Source organism: Pleurodeles waltl, chromosome 1_2 (assembly GCF_031143425.1).
Source record: "Pleurodeles waltl isolate 20211129_DDA chromosome 1_2, aPleWal1.hap1.20221129, whole genome shotgun sequence".
In the NCBI taxonomy this organism is placed as follows: Eukaryota; Metazoa; Chordata; class Amphibia; order Caudata; family Salamandridae; genus Pleurodeles; species Pleurodeles waltl.
The window spans coordinates 521,373,398-521,398,993 of NC_090437.1; the positions used below are offsets into that span (position 1 = coordinate 521,373,398).

Sequence of the window (25,596 nt, forward strand, 5' to 3'; positions counted from 1 at the left end):
CAGGCCTAACCCTACTAATAGTATCTAGGTCCTAACTATAGAAACCTATCGGCAATTGTCTTTTTGCAGGACAATTGTATCAACAAGGGACGTCCTTGGGAACGTACTTTGTCCCCAGCTATCCAAATTTATTTTTGGGCTGGTGAAAGAAGCATGTTGCCTGGGCTGACGGTAAAACCACCATGAAAAGGCTGGAGGAGAACCAAGTCGTAATCAGCAGGGTTCCGCTGCATGCAGTGTTGTTCTGGCTGATTGTGACCTGCACCTGCCGTTAACCAGTCGGGATCACCAATCTTGGCATAGACGGCGGTACCCTGGTGGTCTGACCACCAGGGCTGTAATGTGGTGGCCAGGCCCCCTACAACAGCATTGGTCCTGACCTCCAGACTCGAAATCAGGCCCTTGCGTTTGCTCTGATGACAGCATTTTAAAACTCTCAAATGAATTTTCATTGCTCTGGATTTTGAGTCAGCCTTCTTCTAAAGCAAATCGCAGAGGGGCCCTTCTAGCCCCTCAGAGTCAGGAGAAGGGAAGTGTCAATGCAAATTAAGACTGCATTCTACATATGAAAATAACAAATTGGGAAAGTGGGCGTAAACCACGTAGTTTTAGATTTAGCAAGCAGTTTGTATCTTAAACCTTTCATACTAAATCGCTAAGTTAATACTGTGTGCACTGTTTTGAATGTTCGCCTTAATTTTCTGTGGCAATCAAATTATTAGTAACATTATTTCGATCATGAACCCTCTAAAGGTATTTGGACATGTTCACTAAAATTTACTGACGTTTCTGACCCCACAATGACTAAGCTTAAAAAAAAGACTTACCTAAATTTAACAGAACAATAAAAATTACTTCTGTTAATTTACCAGTGCCTGTGCTCTGCGTTTCATCAATGACACTTGCGTTCTTTGCAAATTTAAATAGGGAAGCTTAAAATCTAAAGCTGCATATCAAAATCTTGTACGTTTAATGAAGGCCTTCTGCATGAATTACAAGTGGGCCTCGGCGAAAGTTAAATTACAATGGTAGAATTCATGAAATCTGTGAATTACAAACTATGCAAAACGTGTGATATTACTTGAAATTTAAAAGCACACTATTTTACCTAAGTTTCACCAGAAGGAAACTAGTTCATGTCGAAAAAAATAAACTGTCTGACTTACTTTTTTGGCTCGAGCCACCCTCCTGTCAGTTTTTATTACGACATATTTTCCTATTGCAAGGTGCGATGTTGTGTGAAAATGTAGCACAAGATGCTGGCAAATCACATTTTGCTATAAAAGTGGAATTTAGTGAAATGTTCAACAAATTTCACAATGTTTCATGAATAAAATACACACTTTTAAACGCCATTAGAATACGATTTGATCTACTGGGCCCGCTCCCGAATGCCTAACCTCTGTAATTCTGGGGCCTGTGAAAAAGGGTAAGGAGCATTAATTTTCATGGAACTTCTAGCTTTTATCTATATACATGAATAGTATGTTTCAGAAGGTATGTAACAGAAGTCATTGTGGGAGAGGGTTAAAAAAAATTCCTCATCTGCACTTATATTTTTTAATTTAAATCCATGACTTATTGCACAGCTGGATGCACAGGTGGATGCATTCTATGGTTGGCCGTGGCATGACGACACTTGTTGGGAGGGGGAGCATCTCTACAAAGTACATGGAGCCTCCCTAACCACCCAGTCAGGAACTCTCAGGGTTCCGCCGCCTATGTACTAGGCTTCGGGGGCCCCCTGGAGCTTGTGGGCTCTCCAAGCCCAGGGGGATTGTGGGCCTAATGTCTATCTCCCAGAAGCTGTAGTAACAGCACACATGGATGTCCAAAATGGCTGATCCAAGCCATACTTTCCAGATAGTCTTTCATCATATTATTGTTTTCTATAAAGAATCACTCTGTGTAAATGCATATTATGGAGATATCCTGAACAACTGCAATACCTGGGCATCCTTGCCATGGCATTTATTCATCGGTGTCAGCTTGGGATATACGTATGTAGCATTTGTCTAGTGCTGAATGGTGCAAATGTAGCCAAAACACATCCAGAACCTACTATCCTTTCTCAAAAGAGATCAATATCCAGTTTTTCAGTTATATTGGCTTGTTTGTTTGCCCACCTAATTTAAACTAAAGCAAATGTTATATTCAAGGTACAAATGAACAGCAAAGACACAAGAAAAGACCCCTCCCACTTTCAATAAATAGAATGTTAAAAGTTTTCACTGAAATAGGCCCTCACTTCAACACCTGCACCTCTACCTAAAAATACAACCAATTTGTGTGAATTAAAAACCACGCAACTCCAGGGAAAAATTCTCAGAATATTAATCAATTCCAAAGACAGGACCACTTCATGAGGAGCAGGGCGCAGGTCCTTGACGCACAGCAAGTCGGACAACTTTCACTGTATAGGCAAAAAAGAGAACGCCTGTTCATTTTAGTTTTTGCTTGTGCAAAATATTAGTAAGACACACCTTTGCAGTTCATTGTATAAACTATCAAGCTGCTTTGTACATAAAATGTATTAATCTGCTAGTCATGTCAGTTTAGCATAGGTGCAAACAAAGATATTGAACAGTGTTTTCAGCAGCGTCATGTTCAAAGTGGGACAGCAGAATAGGCCATGTACAAAGGTTTCCAACGAATCAGTTACTGCAACAAACAGAATTAACCATTGTGATGACCTTGGGCCGTCTTCTAGTTCATCGTATTTTAACCACTATCCCACTCTAGACAGGGACCAGCCATATAGATATCAGTCTCAGGCTTGCTCCAAAAGGCACAGTCTATCGCAAGCTTCCAGGAAAGGACCCTATAGACAGGAGTACATCCGTCTTCTAGCAACAGGCTACTATCAATGTGGAAACTCTCAGATCTGCAGTCACAAAAAAACCTAAGGAGATTAATTTGAGTTTTAACACTCCATGGAGATAAACCTCCTTCATAAACTGCAACTGTGACTCTGTGGTGAATGATTACCCTTTTTTGTGGGCTTAGATTAATATGAATAACCTCACGAAAAATCAAAACTTTGAATGTTTGCACTAGTATTAAATGTTGCAACTACACAACCAAGCGTGTAATCCATTTCAAATTATGTGATGACTTAGAAAACTATTTCTGTTTTACAAATGTTGAAATATTGGAGGCTACTCTTAAATGAGAAATAATAGGTTTATATAAATTGCCACGGATAGGCAGGGCATGAATGATGATATTGAATGGACAAATTATGACTGAGACAAGAGTTAACGACCGAGGGATTATGATTATGATTTAACTCAGCAATCTAAATTTGATTCATATTAATGTCAAAGTTATTATAAAATATGGAGGTTGTTGGGTTTCCACCCCATAGATTGGGCAACTGTACAATATGTCATTCAAGCACTGTAAGGCACTTTATACCATTAATTATATTGTTACTGTCAAACACAATAGCCTGTGAAAACTGACAGTAACCAGATTAGAATGCACTCTCTATACAGTTTCTAGAGGCAACAAATGCGTAACCTACACGGACCTTGACTGTTTCGACAAATGGAGTTGCCATTACAAGATGGAATTCATTTCTCTTATCCTTTGATGGCTGTAGTCTTTGTGAAACAAAATCAGGGGAGGGGGCTGGCATGTCTGTAAATTAGTTTCTTTGGGAAATAGTTAAGGATTTACATCATATTTTTGACCCAAGCCCTTTTGCCATCACACAGTAGCATCTGTATTGTATTTTCCATGTGGGCCGTGTGTGTAAGATAATAGGATGCAGTCAAGTTGCAGTACAGAGAAACATGTCTGTTTTCTAACTCTATTCTCATCTAGCATGCAATGATGTGATTCTTCCCTCGTTCAGCCTCGAGCAGCTTACAAATTATGCATGAATTGTGTCCCCTTTGTCAACAGCTGTCCATCCAGAGTGCAAAGAGTATGTCCAGGAATTACATCCCTCCCCTTTGTCTAGGACACTTCTTTATCATCTCTTAGGAAGGACCAACGTCCATCTTTTTAAGCACTGGGTCTTGAGGCAAGCATTTACAACAAATATAATACACCCCTTAAAATAACCACAGCCTCAATTGCTCATTCTTTTTAGAAGGACATACTGTGGCGCATGTGTAATAGGTCAGTGTGGCAAGCACTACATACAAGACTGGTTTTGAACTGTATAACAATACAAAGAGTCAATAACCACTACAGTGAATATGTTTACTGTATTACTTAAATGACTTGAGAGGATTAACGCGTGATTACTCTCAACTTATGTATGACTAGATATGATTACAAATATGTGTGCATTGTGTCCTTAATTCCACAGTTCAAATAGGCCAACCTTTTGTCATGCGTATGATCCATGTGCCATAAAAGGTATTAACTCTTGTTAGACCTGACAGCCTTTGGGTGGTCACCCCTAACTTTTTGCCTGCCTCCCTCCACTTTTTGGATGCTGTTTTTGCAGGCTTTTAGACTCTGCGCACTTTATCACTGCTAACCAGTGCTATGCTCTCTCCCTTTAAACATGGTAACCTTGGATCATACCTGATTGGACTATGTAATTTACTTATAAGTCCCTAGTAATGTGCACTATGTGTGCCTAGGGCCTGTAGATTAAATGCTACTAGTGGGCCTGCAGCACTGGTTGTGCCACCCACTTAAGTAGCCCCTTTACCTTGTCTCAGGCCTGCCATTGCAAGGCCTGTGTGTGCAGTTTCACTGTCACCTCGACTTGGCATTTAAAAGTACTTGCCAAGCCTAAACCTCCCCTTTCTCCACATATAAGTCACCTCTAATGTGTGCCCTAGGTAACCCCTAGAGCAGGGTGCTGTGTGGGTGAAAGGCAGGACATGTACTTGTGTAGTTTACTTGTCCTGGTAGTGTAAAAGTCCTAAATTCGTTTTTGCACTACTGTGAGGCCTGCTCCCTTCATAGGCTAACATTGGGGCTGCCCTCATACAGTATTGGAGTGGTAGCAGCTGATCTGAAAGGAGTAGGAAGGTCATGTTTAGCATGGCCAGAATGGTAATACCAAATCCTGCGGACTGGTGAGGTTGGATTTAATATTACTATTCTAGAAATGCCACTTTTAGAAAGTGAGCATTTCTTTGCACTTAAATCTTTCTGTGCCTTACAATCCACGCCTGGCTCGGCTTAGTTGACAGCTCCTTGTGCATTCACTCAGGCACACCCCAAACACAGGGTACTCAGCCTCACTTGCATACATCTGCATTTTGAATGGGTCTTCCTGGGCTGGGAGGGTGGAAGGCCTGCTCTCCCACAAAGGACTGCCAAGCCCCCTACTGGGACCCTGGCAGACAGGATTGAACTGAAAGGGGACCTGGTGCACTTCTAAGCAACTCTTTGAAGTCTCCCCCACTTCAAACGCACATTTGGGTATAAAACAGGGCCTCCGCCCTACCACCTCAGACACTTGCTGGAGAAGAAACCTGAACCAGAACCTGCATCCTGCCAAGAAGAACTGCCTGGCTGCCTGAAGGACTCACCTGACTGCTTTCTACAAAGGTCTGCTGCCTTGCTGTTGCCCTGCTGCCTTGCTGAACTCTTGCCTTGCTGCTGAAGTGCTCTCCAAGGGCTTGGATAGAGCTTGCCTCCTGTTCCCTGAAGTCTCAGGACCAAAACGACTTCTCTTTTTCATTTGGACGCCTTGTGCACCGAAAAATTCTACGCACAGCTTGCTCCGCAGTGAAAAATTCACTGCACGCCGATCCGGAAAGACCCCACTCGACGCGACGCCTGTGGTGCGACCAGAACTTCGACGCACGGCCTCACCTTGACAACGCCGCCCGACTCCAGAAAGGAAATCGACGTGACGCCTGCCGTGAGGGAGAAGATTCCACGCACAGCCCACCGGAATGACGCACAGCCGGAAATCAAGCCTAGGATTCCATGCACAGACCCCGGGACATCTGGTAATCCTGCGAACCACGGAGAGAGACTGTCCGCGCACTGGAAAACGACGCCCGACTTCCCCACGTGAAAAATAACAACGCAAGTCCATGTGTGCAGGGGAGAAATCGACGCACACACCATTTTTCCACGTATCTCTTCTTCTGCGGCCCTTTGCGGAGATTTTCCCCTTTAAACCAGGTGCTTTGTGCTTCAAAGAGACTTTGGGGGTGATTCTGATTCTGGCGGGCGGCGGAGGCCGCCCGCCAGAATTCCGCCCTCCATTATACCGCTCCACGGTCAGAAGACCGCGGAGGGTATTATGAGTTTTTCCCTGGGCTGGCGGGCGGTCTCCAAAAGACCGCCCGCCAGCCCAGGGAAAAACTCCCTTCCCACGAGGATGCCGGCTCGTAATCGAGCCGGCGGAGTGGGAAGGTGCGACGGGTGCAGTGGCACCCGTCGCGTATTTCAGTGTCTGCAAGGCAGACACTGAAATACTTTGCGGGGCCCTCTTACGGGGGCCCCTGCTGTGCCCATGCCATTGGCATGGGCACGGCAGGGGCCCCCAGGGGCCCCGCGACCCCCCCTACCGCCATCCTGTTCATGGCGGCTTTCCCGCCATGAACAGGATGGCGGTAGGGGGGGTCAGAATCCCCTCGGCGGCGCAGCGAGCTGCGCCGCCTTGGAGGATTCTTAGGGGCAGCGGAAAACCGGCGGGAGACCGCCGGTTTTCCTGCACTGACCGCGGCCAAAGCGCCGCGGTCAGAATGTCCTGCGGGGCACCGCCGGCCTGTCGGCGGTGCTCCCGCCGACCCTGGCCCCGGCGGTCTAAGACCGCCGGGGTCAGAATCACCCCCTTTGTTTGCTTTTTAAAGACTTAAGACACTTTGGCCCTCATTCTGACCCTGGCGGTTTGAAACCGCCGGGGCAGAGGAAGCACCGCCAACAGGCTGGCGGTGCTTCTTGGGCCATTCTGACCGCGGCGGTAAAGCCGCGGTCAGAAAAGGGGAACCGGCGGTTTCCCGCCGGTTTACCCCTGGCCCAGGGAATCCTCAAGCAGCGCCGCCATGGGGATTCCGACCCCCTTCCCGCCATCCTGTTCCTGGCGGTTTTTACCGCCAGGAACAGGATGGCGGGAACGGGTGTCGTGGGGCCCCTGGGGGCCCCTGCACTGCCCATGCCACTGGCATGGGCAGTGCAGGGGCCACCTAACAGGGCCCCATAATGATTTTCAGTGTCTGCTTTGCAGACACTGAAAATCGCAACGGGTGCCACTGCACCCGTCGCACCCCTACAACTCCGCCGGCTCCATTCGGAGCCGGCTTAATTGTTGAGGGGGGTTTCCCGCTGGGCCGGCGGGCGGCTTTCTGGCGGTCGCCCGCCGGCCCAGCGGGAAAGCCAGAATGGCCGTCGCGGTCTTTTGACCGCGGTGCGGTCATTCGGCGGTTCCCTCCAGGCGGGCGGCTCCTGCCGCCCGCCGGGGTCAGAATGACCCCCTTTATATCACTTAAGACACTTTATATCACTTTTCAGTGATACCTCTACAATTTCACATTGCATCTTTATTCGTTTTGACCTGCAATTATCCAGATAAATATTATATATTTTTCTAAACACTGTGTGGTGTATTTTTGTGGTGCTATATTGTGTTATTGTATGATTTATTGCACAAATACTTTACACATTGCCTTCTAAGTTAAGCCCGATTGCTTGTGCCAAGCTACCAGAGGGTGGGCACAGGATAATTTTGGATTGTGTGTGACTTACCCTGACTAGAGTGAGGGTTCTTGCTTGGAGAGGGGGTAACCTGACTGCCAACCAAAAACCCCATTTCTAACACCTCTTCATTCACCAACTAAGTGACTGAAGTGTAGGGTTGACAATAGAGAAATATCCTGATTATTGTCCCTGAATCTTTCCGGCTTCACTGGCGGCTGACATATATAGACATCTAGTAGGGAGTTTACATCACAACATTCTATCTTGATTCCTTTTTAACTTTCAAATAATGCAACAGGGACATTCAAAATGAAATATTCAAGCTATTAATAATCACCTCTGCCTTTCTTAACTTTATCTCCCTTCCTATAGAGAGCCATATAATCCCTCTTCTCACAGCTGTTGAGCATAGTCTCTCTCCATAGCTAGGTTCTTAGCACACACCAAAACAAACTTTACAACATGTGCTCAAAAGGGAGCCTACCCTGTACCAATGATTTAGGGCCTCATTATGAGTCTGAAGGTTTTAAGTCCACCAGACATGCAGTGGCAGTTGGACCACAGCACTCCTTGCGGTCCAACTGCCAAATTACAACCCTGGTGGTTGGACCACCACCACAACCACCAGGAACATGGTTCATGATGGGGTGGTGGCGGTCAGTGTCCTGGTCAGCTGAGAACTCCTCTTGGTGGCACCAGAACTATAAGGTGCCTGGTATTCCCTCACCTGGAGTAGACCAAAATGTAATATAATTAACATTATTTTCAAATGCATCACCTGGTGATCATGAACACAGGATTGCCCTTGGGAAAAGAGGACACATTCAGAACTATTCGGACATGATTTTACCCGAAACTGCTTAGTGGTCCTCCTGAAAAGATTTTATTTTTAATGCATTATGTTAACAATGTTTGAAAAACAGGCTTGTATGTTATATGGTTACGTTCCTGCCTTATATCTTCTAATGCAATGCCACATACAGACACGGCTGGACTGACCATTTACAAACAAGGAAAACTAGCAGCAGGCTGAGGAACAGGTGGATCGTTGGATAGATGGATGAATGGATGGTTAGATTGGTCATAATCTAGCCTGTTGGGAAAACTGTCCTGCGGGAAAACACACAATTTTCTAGTAAACAGTTATACAATTTATGATCTTCTATCAAATTCTCCTAGAAATGGGCAGAGATTATCAGACTTGCTTGTTCTACTCAGTAAGCAATAGGAGTGATGCAAACACATATTCCAGTGCAGCTTTTAGCACGCCTTCCAGCACTGCATTCAGACACACACTCAAGGATGTCCTTGGCAAGCTAGTATGAATATCCCTTTTGTTCACCTGGGTAGCAATGGCAGGGTTTGTCCAACAGCCCTTAACAAGCAATATTTCTAATATTTGTTTTAAACCACAACACAACACTTTACAACTTACTGCAGAATGTCCTATTATACACTCAAGAAATTATCAACTCTTACATAAATATTGACAGTGAAAAAACAGAACCCATTAGAAGTTAATATAAGTATCTCACAGTGAACTGCAATTTGTAGGTATAGCCACAGCTCGCAGTGTTAACAAGCCACTCTGCATGTGTTAATGACAGAATGTCTAAATGAACACTATTTGTATTCTCCGTGTGTCTCTTTCATATTATTAGATCTAGAATGAACTTTAGCAGGATTTTTTTATTGTTATTAAAAGTGATTTTGCTCCAGGCGGTGTCATGCTGTTCATAACGCAGATGCTCAGACATTTAATAATTCATAATTCATATAAGATCCTTGCAGAATAAAATACATATTTTCTATCTTTTTAGCTTCTAATTCATCCCCTTCAAACTCGCTTTACTTTTACTTATTTGAATTCCATCCCTCTGGATATTTGCAGATATTACCCTGGTGCAACCATGGCTTGGCCAACTCCCAAATCTTTTATATTTTATTATCTGCTTTGGATGAAATGATCAAAACATGATGAGTTTCTTTATGTTTGACGAATTCAAGATGTTTCTTCTAAATCTGCCTTTATCGGAGCCAGTGTTATCAGACTGTCCCAATTCTACAACATTTTATTACTGTATCTCTTTGGAAAGCAGCTTTAGGTATATTGTGTCAGAGCTGGTGTGGTAGGAGAAAAAGTGGCTGGAAAAAAACTTTTTGCAGAATACTGAAAGAGAACTAAAAAGAAGTCCAACATTGATTGATCATTGCCACGTTCTCATACACTGTTCAGCTAAATGTTATAAGAAACAATGGCAGTGACCGTCTGGTTTCTAAAACGTACACTTAAGCAGCTCATATGTTTACTTCCTTTCTTAATTAATTATTTATTTGTAACGGGTGGCACTAGAGCAATTTTCTGAGTAAAGGTGCAGGCTAGCGGCATCATTTCACTATTATTATAGGGGTTTCATGAAAATCCTACTGTCACTAAACGAGTGCTTGCAGCAAATGAACAGGGAGGAGGAGTGGTGTGCACTGTAAAGTGTGCATGTCGGTTTGGCTGCCCGACTTAGGACGGCCAAACAAACATGCGCACTTACATTTCTCCAACCCAGCTCTGTTGCATAGCCGGGTGGAGAAATGACACAGGCTCCCTGTGTGGATCGAGCATCAGACTAGCCCACTCAGGCCAATTCCAGAGCTGCTCTCATGCTTTGTATAGCATGAGAGCAGCGTCAGGATTGAGAACCTGTGCTTGTGCCCCAGTCATTGGCATAACAAAGGCCCCCACAGCCCATGTGGGTGGGGGCAAGCTTCAAGGGGCCCCCTTAGCGCAGTACCTAAGCCTGAAAACTCTTGAGTAACTCCGGATGTGGTGCCCTCCATGTACTTTGCAGGGGAGCTCCCTCATATTTCGTTATGCCAATGGTCCCAGTGACTGCCGGGAGGATGAGGAGCACCAAGGCAGCTGGTGCCGGGACTGGAGTGGCAGGTAAGTGTTTTTTTTTAATCATCGCCCCCCTGACACTCACACCCACCCTATCACTTTGGATCAGCGGCAACCGCCACTGGAAAGCAAGCACTTTTGGTTTTCACATTAGTGCCTTTTATGTGCCTCATTCATTCTCCATAGGATCAAATCACAAGAATTACACAGATTTGTTATCTTTTTGAAGCCACATAAGGTAAACTTAGATCTATATGACAAGCAAATGTGCAAAGATTGTTCACTAGTCTCTCCTTAATTCTAATCGACTTTTCATCTGCATTGAAACAAACAGCCAATGATGCGCGAAATTAAAACTGATTGTAAGACCTCATTGCTTCCTTTATCTTTTTCATCTGCCTTCACGACTCGGGGTGCTGCAGCATGTGGCACACCCCTAGTTCCAACACCCCTGTTTGTCAATTTACATCTGGTGAGGCCTAAAGAGGCTCGGCTGCAGGCAAAAAATATTCATGGAATTGTACACAGATTAAGTAGGCAATACTGAAACTCAGCATGGAGCTGTGAGAAATATAGCAGGTCACACTCATGAAATATGTACTGAGGTAAAACAAATAAGATGGCAAACACAAAATCGAATGATTTCATTTACAAAGGATTTTCAGGTTCTATGTTGTTTTCCATTGCATTTTTTGCGTACACATACCTGTTTTCTTAAACTGTGATATCTTACACGTGAAGTATGCAGACAACATTATTTCATGGTGAATGAACAGCCAGTATCACGAAACTGTTTCTGTAGAGCTCTTTTTGATTCTGAACAATCAGGTGTTACAGTCAACGAAGTGTACTAAAGCAAGTTAGAGAAACATATTTCACAAAATCATTCACTGATCAATTAGAAAATGATTAGGGGACAGTTACGTTCCAGGGCCTTATTACTCAGTTTATGTGGGGTGTAGTCAGTATTTTGCATCCTCGGGGACCACATTGATATCACCAAAGTGGCGTCAGACACCTGTGCAGCCACTTCTGTCATTTAGATTGTGCTAGGGCAAAAGGTGTGTGGCACAGCTCACTGAGGTCCTTCCCGCATTTGGAAGGAGGTGTGGCACCATACAAATGAGGATATGCTTATGTGTTCTACCAAAATTATTGGGGTTCGCACCTGAACATTTTACTGAGCTCTAAGAGGAATGTATAACTTTTCAGAACAAAAATAGAAGTCACTCACTTTTTCCTAAAGATTTATGGTCGAGTAGATGCTAGTCCTTAGAGTCAGACAAACGTGTCAGAGAATATCTCACCTGCAGATGCTTTACACAGAGCCTCTTCCCATACCACTAAAGCAGGATGCATACACAATGATTGGTATTTCGCAACATGATTATTGATTATACTCAAATGGCCTACAAATATGTGCATTAAAATGACTGTGAACATTATAAACAATTCGGCAATCGTTTTGCTTTTTAGGGTAGCGGTTCGATAGGTCTAGGTTATATTTCATCGCATTGTCAATCCTATTAGTCTAAAATCCGCCTAGATTATAACCTGCTGTCTGACAGCATGATTCTTATTAGCTATCAATACATGTCAAGTCATGTGAAGCCAATTTATTATTGGGCCGTCCCTCTTGAAGTTGGAGCTTTGTTTTTCATTATCTCCTTTGGGATCTGGTTGATGTGCTTTAGCCTACCCCTCCATCGCTATTTTATATCGTTTTCATCACATAGTAGCTTTCACATGCAGGGTGTTCTATGGGGCGCAGACTGATCAGTTCATGTTCAGCTCCTGTTTGCTGCACAGGATATTTAACAACACCTCTTGTTCAAAACATAGTTATACATTGAAGCTTACTGTCATTTCCCTCCTTCTTCCTGTAAGAAACAACACACAGCCTCTCCTGATTGCCATATTTCAGCTCCCACGCTCTTAAACAGTGCCTTCATCGGAGAATGTACATTTCTGTTCTCTGATTTATTGGCATGAATTTTAAGAAACACATGATGTTTGAGAAAAACCATCACAATTGAGCACACAAGCCGTAACTGCACCAACCAAACAAGGGAGCCTGCTTTCTACACCCTGTTCTACGCACTGCACACTAGAATGTTAAATGTGTTAGCATGCAACTGAACCTGTCATCCATGTATATGCACATATAACTTTACCACACATGGCAAATCCTGTCTTCCTGTGTTATATTGGAAATGCAGGTACAGAAATAAAGAAGCTATTAAAAGTCACACTGACTGTGCGTCACACATGAGTTGATTTATTGCCATTGTTCTCACCAGAGTGTGCCCCATAAATGGCAGGCACAAGTGTGCCAAGGATCCCAGAAACATGCCTCCGCAGGTTTGCCTTTAACTAATGTGCGGTTCCCAGGGCAGGTGTGGCTGCACACCTCCACTGAGAACAGCACTTTTTCTGTAATCAAGGGCACCGTCTCTGCTGGGCACACCTAGCAAAGTGTTCGCCCCAACACAGACTCAGACAGTGTACCTGTTTCGTAATATTGCCAGAGGTTCAAAATAAAAATGCTCACCATTAATGTCAATTATACAGCTTTAAGAATTATTAAAAGCCAGAATAGCCAGAACATATTTTGTTATTATGTACACTTTTCCTACAAACTTGGTTCAGAGTTTGGCACCCATACCCAAACCCCAAACTCTCAAGACACCCACCTCATTTAGGGTCCGGTGGACCATAAGCATTATGTCAATAGAGCTCCTCTTGTCTGCATTCTCAGAAAACTTCCTCAGATAGCCTGACAGAGTAGGGGAGTTTGGAGGGAGGAGGTTACAGCATTCACCCTATTTAGGGTGAACATGTTAAAGTCATTTTTAACTCTTTGTCACCATCAGGAATAACCGGGAAGTATGGAACAGGGAAGAAAACAATGACTCTCGCACCCTCGGAGAAACCTCCCACGCTGTGAGGGCAGTTTTGTTTTTCAATAACAAACTCCTCCATTGGGTGTTTGTTGTTTTTCTTTAAAAAAAACCTGTTAAAAAGTTTGAAGGTTGGCCATCATTGCTGACGGTAGCATTCAGCAAACTTTTACTACATTAACAGGAACTGCCATGAAAAATATCATATTTTGTTTGATAGCAGCTTCTCAGCTATAACCCTGATTATCCAAAGAGAGGAAAATTCATAGAAGTAAGGTTAGAGTACATTTGCAATTGTGTACCTTTGTTGAGCACTCTGAAGTCACCAAACTGATATATGCAGAAGGGCTGCTTAACAAATAAATACATTTGTTTTACATAGAAGCATATTTCTATAGCTTTCTCTGTGAAGAAATACCTGACATATATCTAATTTAAATGGGGATCCTTGTGTCACTTTTCCACACACATGGGCCCTAATTATGACTTCAGCAGACAGAAAAGCCCGTCCCCCGATGTTCCAACGGGTTGTTTGCTGCAGTGTGGCAGCCTCCCCGCTGGGGCCATTATGAGTTTCCCGCTGGGTCAGCGGGTGGAAACTCACTTTCTGCAGCTGGCCCAGCAGGAAACGGACTACAGCATTGTCTCCAGCTTGTAATAGGGCCGGCGGCAATGCTGTAGTGCATAGGGTGCACCAGCATCCGTCATGTTGCAGACAGTGAACATTGCAACGGGGATGGCCAGGGGGTCCCCTGCACTGCCCATGCCAAGTGCTACAGCCCTGAAACCACTGGCAGAGAAGGGGGTCATAATCCCCAGAGCAGCACCGCTTGCAGCGCGGCTTGGCTGATTAGGACCGCCAGCACTGCCGGACCATTGTGTAGTCAAAATTTGGGGGTGGTGCAATCCGACCGTGGTGCTACCGCTGTGGACGTAATATAACGCTTGGACCGCCACCACGACCCAGGTGGTCATTAGACCGCCAGAGTCATAATGAGGCCCATAGCACTGCCTTCACTTTCTTGCACTAGGCATCAGTTTATCGATACTCATACATAAACCATTTGGTGAATGTTCACTAATTAGTACTGTTAACTCCTATGTAGGTGTGTAGGTAGTGTTTGTAAAATGTGAATGTACCCACTTTCTATTCAGTGCTAGTAAACATATAATACATGACAAGAACAGTAGAAATGAATAAATGGAATTAGGGTAAAGTGTGAAGATAATTATTTGCATGGGAGAAGCAACATCCTTGCACCTGTAGTCTCTAGCTAGGTGTGCTGCTTCCTATCTACTTCATAAATGATATTCCAAAGCGTACCACATAAGTATCAGGCACAAAGGTTCCGGGGACTCCAGAGCTATGCCTCTGCAAGGCTGCTGCCATGCCTCATGTTCTTCTGCTGCATGTATGCTACGTTGGCTTTCTTTGTCTAAAAGAATTGTATTTTAATCTCTTTGTATGGTACACCACGCTATTTATAACTCTGGTTCTATTTATGCTTTAAGATGTACACTCCAAATAGGTCCCTTTTCTCTGTGCACGCCTTCCTCCTCACAGTCCCCAAATTTGTGCATGCTCCTTTATGAGGTAGGGCTTTTTCAGTGGTGGCTGTGGGTGTGGAACACTCTGCCCATTACCCTGCAGAAAACTACTATTCAATTGCATTTTGGAAAGGCTTTGAAACTTGGTTGTACTGTTTATAATCCTTCTTCCAAATGGGAATGTTAAGATTGAGCTGACTTATGCTTTTGTTAGTTCTGAGCTTTTTTAGATTTAGGCTGATATAGTGGCTGTTTTCTATCTCAGTGCCAGGACACCTTTGCAATATTTGCGCACTTAAAAAGTCTTAACACAACATGCCCATCTCCAACCATTGCTCTCCCCTCTCACCACCTCCCTACCCCAAGCCTCCATACACCTCCACCAGCTTTCGACAATCTTCCCTCTTTATATCAATAAAGTTGATTATCCAGCCCCTGTAGACCAATACATACCCTATTAACACCTTCAAAATGTACCTCCTGGATCAGGAAGATGCCAAGTACAACTGCCATTCCAAACTCCATATCTAGGACAACTGGGGCACACTCGCAATTCCTGGACTTTATATGTTCTGCTGTACTTTTTTCCAGCTTCCCAGTCACAGTCAATTTGCTGTGCCTGCTGGTTTTCTTTTTCTTTTTCACTCTTCTGTCAATATAGCTCGGAATTAAATCTTTGTGGAACATTTCCAGTGTAAATGTTCAAGACAAAAAAATACATTTAAATTTAATATGTGGTGTTCGCTATAAAAACGTATGCCACTGAAACGATAGAGCCATTGGACCCAAGTAGAAGAAAGTGACATCTTGTGATGAAGAGATAAAGCTCGAGGCTTAAGCATGGAAATAAATTGGGACACCATTCAAAATAATTGCTTATAGTCAATAGAATTTCACAGCAGTCATCATTTTAATGTTTACTATATATATTCTTGTACGTCATAGCTATAGTAGGGCAAAGTTTCATATCAACTTTTCGGTTGATTTGTGTTAATTTATTGCAGAAGAACGTTTTAATGGGCAAATCATCGCACTTTATTTTGCCTTGCAAGGTTCTTAAAGCTTAAAATAACTTTCAAGTCAGCAAATCGTAATTAAAAGGTAACCTTTCCAATAACTGTGACTTAATTCTACATTTTTCATCATAAGATTGATTGGGGCACTCTCAAGCTGATCTGAGTTTTTCCTCTTACATTTCTCTATTTTGCATACATTGGTAATTATTGCCTCGCGTAGACTGACGAATCAGCTTTACAGATGGGATCTTTGTAGAACCTGTAGCACCAAACTCATGAAAAAAATACAATGCAGAAAATAATTTTGTAAGAATGCTGTTCAAACTAACTTTACCGGGGGTTTAATTCACTCCATATAATAGAAACATAAACGTGATGATCTTCTATTAGAATTCAGCGCTTTGGAGTAAATACATCGTGACATTATGATTGGGGTTCTATGATCTTTACTGTTGCACAAAAATAGCACTGGCAAAGCCAAAAGGTCTGCCTTTCATTTGAGACCAGACCTTGATGGAGTGAAAATAAAAAATAAAAAATGGTTCCTTCAGTATACTTTTTAAATGTAAAGTAGTTCCTCTTGCTTTCCAGTTTAATCACTTCAAGGAATGTAGAATGATATAAGTAAGAGATTGGGTAATTTGTTGAAAAGGGTGAGAATCCACCTCAAATAATCATCTCAGTCCTTATCAGGATGAACCACAAAAGTTGTTAAAAAAAAAAACTGTGCTTAATCTTCTGTTGCTTAGCACAAAGCAGCCAGGTGTAATTTAGCCGCAATTTGTTTAGTATTTATGCAGTACTCAAACAGTAACAAAGTGAAAACACAACGCAAGAATGATCCCAAACCAATTTAGTAAAACAGAGAATAATTTAATAAATACAGTGACACAATATTTAAGAAATTGCAATCATTAGAACAGAAGTTATGAGAGTTTAAACCTAAGGTGAAAAAAGGGCTAACTGCGGGTATCTGGTTGCTCAGGAGTGGGATAAAGTCAAAAGTTCAGGCCAACCGAATGGGTTGCTGGTCAAGTGAAGGACTGGATGCAGCCCAGTGGAAATTGTACCTTTTGTCTGTGGTGGTGCTGCAGGGTGGCATGAAGCAAAGCTCTACATTGTGTTTGTTAGGTCTATCGACTCATCGATCAGGTGCACAGAAGTGCTGCAATGCGGGTCTCTGCGTCACCCTGCACCATTCTGCATTGGAGCGGGGTATAGCTTCCCATCAAGAGTTGTGATGTTCTGTGCCTTTCTGTGTAGGATCCAATGAAGCAGCTGATAAGGAGCTGCAATGTGCTACGATAAGAGGCTCTTCACTGCATCCTTCCGTTTGCTCTGCGTCAGATATAGAAATAACTTCTGTTGCACAGGGAGAACTACACTCTAACTATAGGCAAGTGTGCAGGACCTTAAGGACAGCATCTCGGGATCAAGACTCACATTCACAGAGGCCAGCAGAGAGGAGAAGATCAGGACCAGTTTGGTTGGGTCAACTGCAAAGCAGGAGAGGCATCTGGAAGCTTGTTGTGTCCCTCTAGCTCTGACAGGAGGTCAGCCAACTGACCCCTGGAGTACCCATTGCCAGCCTACGGGTGGACAACACTACTTTGTCTAACCTTGAAAGTGGCTGTGGTCAAGTGTTGGATCTTTCCATCTCTGCACGTACACCCCAAACCTTTTGCCTTTATCCTCCTGTTTTGCTGAATTTTTTGTTGATGAATTTAGGACTCTGTGCACTTTACCACTGATCACTGGTGCTGAAGTCCTGGTTCTCTCTCATTTAAACGTGGTAAAATTGTCTTATACCCTAATCGGCACATTTCAATTACTTGTAAGCCCCTAGTAAAGTGGTACTACATGTAACCAGTCCTGTAAATAATTAAATGCTACTACTGGGCCTGCAGCATTTCTCAAGTACCCTTTAAAACATGTCCCAGATCTGCCAGTCTGCCATTGCAGTCTGTGTCTGCAGTTTTAAAGTGCCATATCAGCCTGGCTAAGTAAACCTTTGCCAAGGCTAAACCTCCCTTTTTTATACACATATTTCACCCCTAGGGTAGGCCATAAACAGCCCATAGGGCAGGGCAGACTGTATTTTAAAAGTTGGACACATGCTTTTTTTTTTACATGTTCTGATAGTGAAAACCTCACAAATCTGTTTTGCACTGTTGCTAGGCCTACTCTACCATAGGATAAAATGTGGTTATCTTTTTGCATTGATGAAGTGATAACCTTTGATTGGGAACATGTAGGAATATCATCTTTGGTTTCTGAGAAATGGTAATTTAAAACTCTCTTTAATGGTAAAGTTGAATTTTGAGCCACAGGTCTGAAAATGCCACTTTTAGAAAGTTGGCATTTTCTAGTCCTAACCATTCGGTCTCTTCAGCCTGTCTCCCGGAACACGTGAATAAGTGTAGCTGGCAATTGGCCATTGGCATTTGTATATTCCTTCCAGACAGCCACACGATGGTTCATGCAAGGCAGCATATGGGTGGAACTGTGCACAGCTTTACGTGCATTTCAAAGACACTGCCTCAGCTCCTTCACAAATAACTTCAAACTAGCCTACTGTAACTACAGGCAGACAGGGAACAGGACAAGGAGGCAGGAAATTCCAAGTACCTCTCTGGGGGGAATACTCCAGAAGCCATTTCAAAGACAGCACCAAGTATAAAAAAGGGACCCTCAGATCCATGCTTCAGATCACCTCTGGACCTGTGGAATACTCAGAAGAATGACTGTCCTGCTACCCTGCTCTGAGCCAGATTGCTCTGACTCCCAGCTGCAACAACGACTGCTCTTCTGGATGAGGAAGGAAGTCTGGACCTGCTCCTTGAACCCAGAACCACCAGAGCGATTCCAAGGTCTAGTGGACGGGCCTCTTGTTCAGAGCTACAGGGAGCTCCCAGGACCTGCCCTGCATCTACCAAGTTGCCCAGGCTCAACTGGAGCTGCCTGTACCCTGTTGATGGCCTCTACTGGAGTGAGTTCTGATACCCAAGAGGTGCCCCTCAGGTTCTAGACCCCTGGCTGGCATGAGAATGTAATCCTCTTGGCGCAACTGTGGGTTTCCTCAGAACTGACACAGTGTGATGCAACTTGAATCAGTGCGATGCAGGAATTTTCATTGCTGCACCCCGCAGCCATTGATTGGCTGGATACAGCATGATGCAAATAAATGCAGGATCTTCCTTTGCATCCCTTGCAGCTCCTCATCTGAACCGACAGTGCAATACAGTGCTTCGCCTCAAGGACCTAGAGAACATCTCTCAGTGGGACTAACCTGGTCCCTGTACCCAACTCGCAGAGGGGTAATGAAGGATCCAGCAGCCCTGAGCTCTAGAGGGCCCCCTCAGCACAGTACACTGGTGTACTGCTATGTGTATCTATGCACTGATTCCATCTTGACCATTGACTCCGTTTACTGCAATGCTTCAGAAGCCAATGCGGCAGCGCAGCGTTTTTCCACACAGAAATTGTTTTCCAGTAGGTGATTTTGCTTTTCTCACCAGAACAGGGTCAAACCATGCTTGAACATATTATGGGGATGCAGAAAACATAAGAGGGTATCAGGCTGGGAATGTTTTCAGCAGAGAAAGTTAGAGCTGTGTCTCTGGAATGCACATTGGGGGCTGGCCAGTTCTTTTGTGTGTTTTCGACATAGACCAAGTACAGCCAGCATTTGAATTTGTAACAGAAGGGAGGGTGTTTTAGAATGCTCTCCTAGCTTGTTTAAGGTATAAAAGACAGGGGGACTTGGCGCTAAGACAGGAACTCGCCTGTGGAGCGGAAGCGCTACCTGGGATTTTTTTTTATCCTATGTGTGGTCTCCTGTCTTGGCCGTCAGAGGGTTCCCTGGTCATAGTGTGCTGGCTAGGATGACTGATTTTGCATTTTGGGTTGGGTTAAACTCAAGTGAAGAGTTATACATACATGCTAATATGGTTATTTCAACCATTACTAATAGTTCACATTCAGTGACAAGAAAAGTTTATAATTATCTAAGAAACGCAATGTTATCTCATTGATCATATGATTTGTTACAATACCATATGAGGTCTCTCCTTTAAACAAATGTCCAATAATATGAACTAGGCAATGAACATTAGACACTGTTTAATTCTCTAACAACATATAGTCATCAGTTTCTCCATGATATATTGAGCTTTGTATTTATTTATTTGTGTTTTATTTGTATTCTGAACCACACGTTATAATTTGTATGTTGTAGGGTGTTGCTTTAAGTAAACTACAGCACATGGGATATATAAAAGGGGGCCAAAATGGCGGCCCGCAGGTTGATAAAGGCGGCCACGCCGAAACGCGTTCCTGTTTTGTCTAAATAAACCTTTGGTTAACCATCGTGGAGTGCTGGAAGCCTTAATGATTTTTTAAGGTGTTGTGTTCGATGTTTAGACGCTGTGGCGCGCGTCCAATTCTAGCACCATTGGCGTTTAGGTGCAGAGAGAGAAACGCCTAACGAAGTGTTCATATATATATATATATATATATATAAATATATATATACAATTTATATATATATTTTAATCCAATCGTGTACTCCACCAAACACCACCACCTATGCGTTTCGACAACACGGTCTTGCTCACAGCAACTGTGAGGACCGCTTTGTTGGAACATATATATATATATATATATATATATATACACATGCATATATATATATATAATAATACATATTCACTGTTGATGCATTGCATATCTTTATATGTAATTGTTAAAGTGTTAGGATTCTTCTTGTAAATACACATGTTTTACTTCATTTGAGTTAAATGCTTATTTTCATATATATGTGTACTTTTATTTTATACTTGGCAAGCACCTTAATAAATTCATTACTCAGACTAGGAATGCTGCATTCTTTGACATTGTTTCCTCTTAGTTTGAGCAAGAGCAAGACAACTGGTCTGAGACCTCCTGAGTGAGTCCAGAGAGGGGTCCCTTCATATGTTGTGCAAGGGGGGGCACTCAAATTTCGTTATGCCACTGCCTGCCCGCACTCCATCGCAGGTCGGCCTGAACTTGTTACCTTATCCCGGTCCAACACTACTAGAGAAACCCAGTTAGCGCTTGGTGCTTTTTGGTGCCATTTTGACTTTAAACTTTCAAAATTGTATATCCATGGTTCTACTGATTGGATATCTGTTATTTTGCTGTCAAATAATTGATTCACATTTATTCTATTTTTCTAAATTATTGTGGGATGTTTCATATGTTGCATTTTCACTTTCTTGCTGTTTGTCTGCTGCTTAACTAATTTATAAATTAAGCCTGACTGTTTTTGTGCCAAGCTAGCAGAGCATTAAGCACAGGTTAATTTAGTGAGTGTGCTCCACCATGACGATGATTGTGGCTGTTGATTGAGAAGGGCTCACCCCCCCTTTAACCAAAGCCCAATTTCTCACATCAATCCTCCCCTTTCTTCTGTGCTTGGCTCCAGTATGTCTAATAAAACAAGGGACAGAAAGGCTTGGGTGTGAGCTGCATTTGCTAGTGACAGGGTAGGCATCTTCTAAAGTCAGGAAGGGCTTGGTAGAATCTTCAGGCTATCGTATGAAGCACGGAAAGGGGTGGCTGCAAGCACCTGGTCACCTCCTTTAGGAGTGGAACACTCTTCCCCACACCCAAAGCAGTGTTGGTCACAGTCTGAAATGCACATCACACCACAGGAGAGCTGTTAACAGTCACGTGACCCCAGACACTAGCAGAAAGGCACATTTGGTTTAGGCACAAACATATCAACTTAATAAAAAAATGACACTTTCAAAAAGTAACTTAAAATCTGACTTTACTATCAAAGATGGTTTTAAATTACCAGGAAATGAATGGAAAAATATTTTTCTAATTCTTTTTCATACTGAATTTATCATTTATTAAATGTAATGAGGAAAGCAAGTGTCAGTCTATGGGAGACTAGCCTTGCCAACAATGAACAATACATTTGTGGGGTTTTTGACTGCCAGGACATTTGAATCTTAAGTTCAGACATCCTACCTTTTAGATACCAAGAAACATTCCCAATGAGTCTTTAGGGCCTACATTAGGCATGATGAATGCAAAATGTTAATTTTGAAAGGCCCTAATGATAGTTTTTCAAACCCTGCTCACAGGCTGCAATGGTAGGCCTGAGACATGTTTTACAGTGCTACTATAGTGGGTGACACAATGAGTGCTGCAACCCACTAGTAGAATTGCATTTACTGGCTCTGGGTACATGCAGTACTATATATTATGTGCTTATATGTATATTAAATGTATCAAATATGTGCAAACTAATTTGGAAAGAAAAGGACAAACATTTTGCCACTGGTTAGTAGACATAGGCAGAGTCCTAAGGCCAGCAAAAATGGGTTCAGAAGAAATAGGGCAGTGAAGGTAAAGATCTGGTGGAATACCAGGCACAGAGTTAGTAATTTCCAACAATATACTAAACAGTCAATAGCATAAAGTAGAAAAGTAGTACTCCTTGGGCATAACCAAAGTCACGTTGTGAATTTTAAATAATTGGTAATAATAGTTTTTGAAGACAGCTGCGGTGGCAAGCCAGATTACCAATACACATTCATGAAAATATCTGGGACTTTTTCTCAAATACAAATGTGTGAAAAGGTGAGGTGATGAATGCATCAAAAACTGAAATTCTCACCTAGGGCGACTGGAAACTAGCTCTGGGTCTGGTATGATGATCTAGGGCCACCACCAAAAATATCTAATAAGGTAAGAAACTTTGTAATTACCATGGACATAAAGCTGTCAATGAGTGCCTAAATGGATGATATACCCAAAATCAAGCTTTCTTACCTTAAAACGCAGCAACACATTTATGCACACTTAGGATTCTTTATAAGTTCCAAGTGACAATTTCTCTCTCTCTCTTCTCCTGTCAAAATGAGGTTACACAAATAGTCTATTTCATGTTTTCCCTTTGTCAAGCATGACAGGATTACATAGAATTGAGAACACAGCTGCTATACTACTCCCACATGTAAAGCCACAAGCATACATCTCCCTTGCCTAAAGAACTCTACATTGGTTAACAGTTGCTAGAACATCCACATTCAACCTGTTTTGTCTCACCCCAAAAGTAGTACATGACAAACTACTACTTTTTACATGGAAGCAAATCTCCAAGTACATACAAAAAAGGAACCCCCTTCAAAATTCCACCATTTCAGAAAAAAGAACACAAGTGGAACATCTTTCTATGCTAAAGCTATCAAACTATGAAATTCACTAACCTCAAACCTAAGATCCACTTACAACCATCTCAGCTTCAGAAGGGAAGTCAACAGGGGCGGGTCCTCTGTTATGGCAGATGAGTGTCACCCCCCGCCAGCAGTAGCAGCTGAAAAACCTTTACAAGAAAATAACAATAAACTGTGTTTAATTTTGTTTTCTTGTAAAGGGACAGGGCATTGAGGATGAGGAGCACTGAGGGGAGTGCACAGAGCACTCCCCTCATTGTGCATGTATGTTTGGCCGGCCGTCTCGGGCCAGTCAAACACACATGCGCAGTAGGCTCTCGCCAGCCCAGCAACACAGTTGCTGGGATGGAGAGAGCCTGCACCGGCTCCCAGTCTGAGGGGGTGCTCCGTGGCTGGGTGCTCCCACTCTGAGGGGGAGCTCCTTGGCTGGGTGCTCCCAGCCAGTCCTAGCCCTGCTTTGAGCAGTGGAACGATTGGCCCAGGGCAGTCTGGAAGCCTGTGCCTGCAGCCTGGAGTGACAAGGCACAGAGAAGTGGTGCGGCGGCAACTGAGGAGGTAAGTTTTTATTTATTTATTTATTTATTTAATGTCCCCCTCGCCTCTTCAGAGGGCAGCGAGCCGCGACTGGAAGTCAATTCTCAATTCTTCCCTATATGACCACTATAACCACTAAACAGTGTACCACTAGTGCCTAATTTGTGAAAGAAGGAGTGCCAGTGACCAACAAGCTGCTCAGAAGCATGTGACTGGTGCAATTAAATGTCGGCGTACTGAATACTAAGGGATTCGTAGTCTTGAATTCACCTCATGCCTCTTTAATACACTACCAGACACTCCCTGTCCATTTATCTCACTTGTGCAGGTTTCAATTTTTTCCTTTATGATGGTTTTCCGACCTTCTCTTCCTCCATCGTTCCACTTTGTGTGTTTTTCCTTCTCTGCCTCTCAGTAAAAAAAAGTGCAGATCATCCACAATTAGTGCTGGTGGTCCTCACCAGCAACCACCAGCTCAAAGTAAACACTGTATACCACAAACGTATGTACAAGACATGAAATTTCTGTTATATGTGTGTGTGTGGGGGTGTGTATAAATGCCTGTCTGTGTGTGTGCAGAATATGCATACATGCATCAGTAGGTACATATATGAAAATATGTGAGTGTATACTTTGAATAGAGATAGCACTGTTATCTGTATGCATAAGAGATCACATGCATATATATGTTTGCTATGTCTCCATATATTTATAAAACATTTTACAAAAAAGTCAACTACTCTACATATGACATGACTTTTATGTTTATACATTATGTCCTTCAGTAGCTCATTGTATGTAGAAAATATAGTATTGTAAAGTTGGTAAATCTCTGTATATTAATGTCTGTTCCTTTCTAAAATAATATACATCAGAGTAGTGAATGTAAATATGATTAGAGGAAAAAGTAACTATAATAGAAGTGTATAACAATATATTTAATAAAAAATAGATTTATAATTTAAAAAATCACATATAGTCTATATATATATATATAGGATAGTGAGGAGTCAGATTTGATTATATAGGCATTAGATGTATACTATAGCACTACAATACAATCATTGTCATTGTTAAACATAATTTTAATACAGGATATTAATTAGTTATTAATAACTATATGTACATATAACGGATGATAATTTAAATATTTAAAAATTGAAAAATATGATATTATAGTTCCTTCGTTTATATTTATACTGTTATTTTCCCTGTTATTTGATTAATGTTTTTATATGATCAAACATTATGAACTATTGGAAGCTATTGTCTTTTTGCCTATTATATTTATTATTCAATATTTATTACTTAGTACTTTCTAATCTTAATTCTGATCTTATCTGTGAATATTGGCATTAATGTAGGTTCCTCCTTTTATTAAGCGTTGTATCTAAATAATCATTATTACATACTTCAAAATGGCCGCCGCTTTTTTAGTACACTATAGTGTTATGGAAACAAATGAAGGACTTAAAAGTTGTATGAAAATGATGTCGGCTGAGTAGCCAAACTGTCCAGTAGAAGGCGTTTTGCCGAAACGCGTTGACAGACATCTTACTCGGGACTCTGGATTACCTGTATAAGAAAATAAATTCATGAACTAAATACGAGCGCTCTGGAATTAATTGATTTCGAGATTTGGGAGATACATGATGGGATCGGTGCAGCCGTCAGATGGCTATCAGTCCATCTGTTGAAGAAATAATATATATATATATATATATATATATATATATATATATATATATATATATATATATATACAACATATTTTATTATTAAACAGCAAAAATAGAAAAACATTAAAATGAATCAATTGCTAACAATAAATGCATGTATTTGGCTTT

The 25,596-nt window shown here is 42.4% G+C and overlaps 1 protein-coding gene across 1 annotated transcript in view; it reads left to right on the plus strand.

Moving 5' to 3' along the window:
• Positions 1 to 25,596, plus strand: part of SLC7A11 (solute carrier family 7 member 11) — a 622,701-nt gene that overhangs the window by 455,054 nt on the left and 142,051 nt on the right. The window lies entirely within an intron of this gene.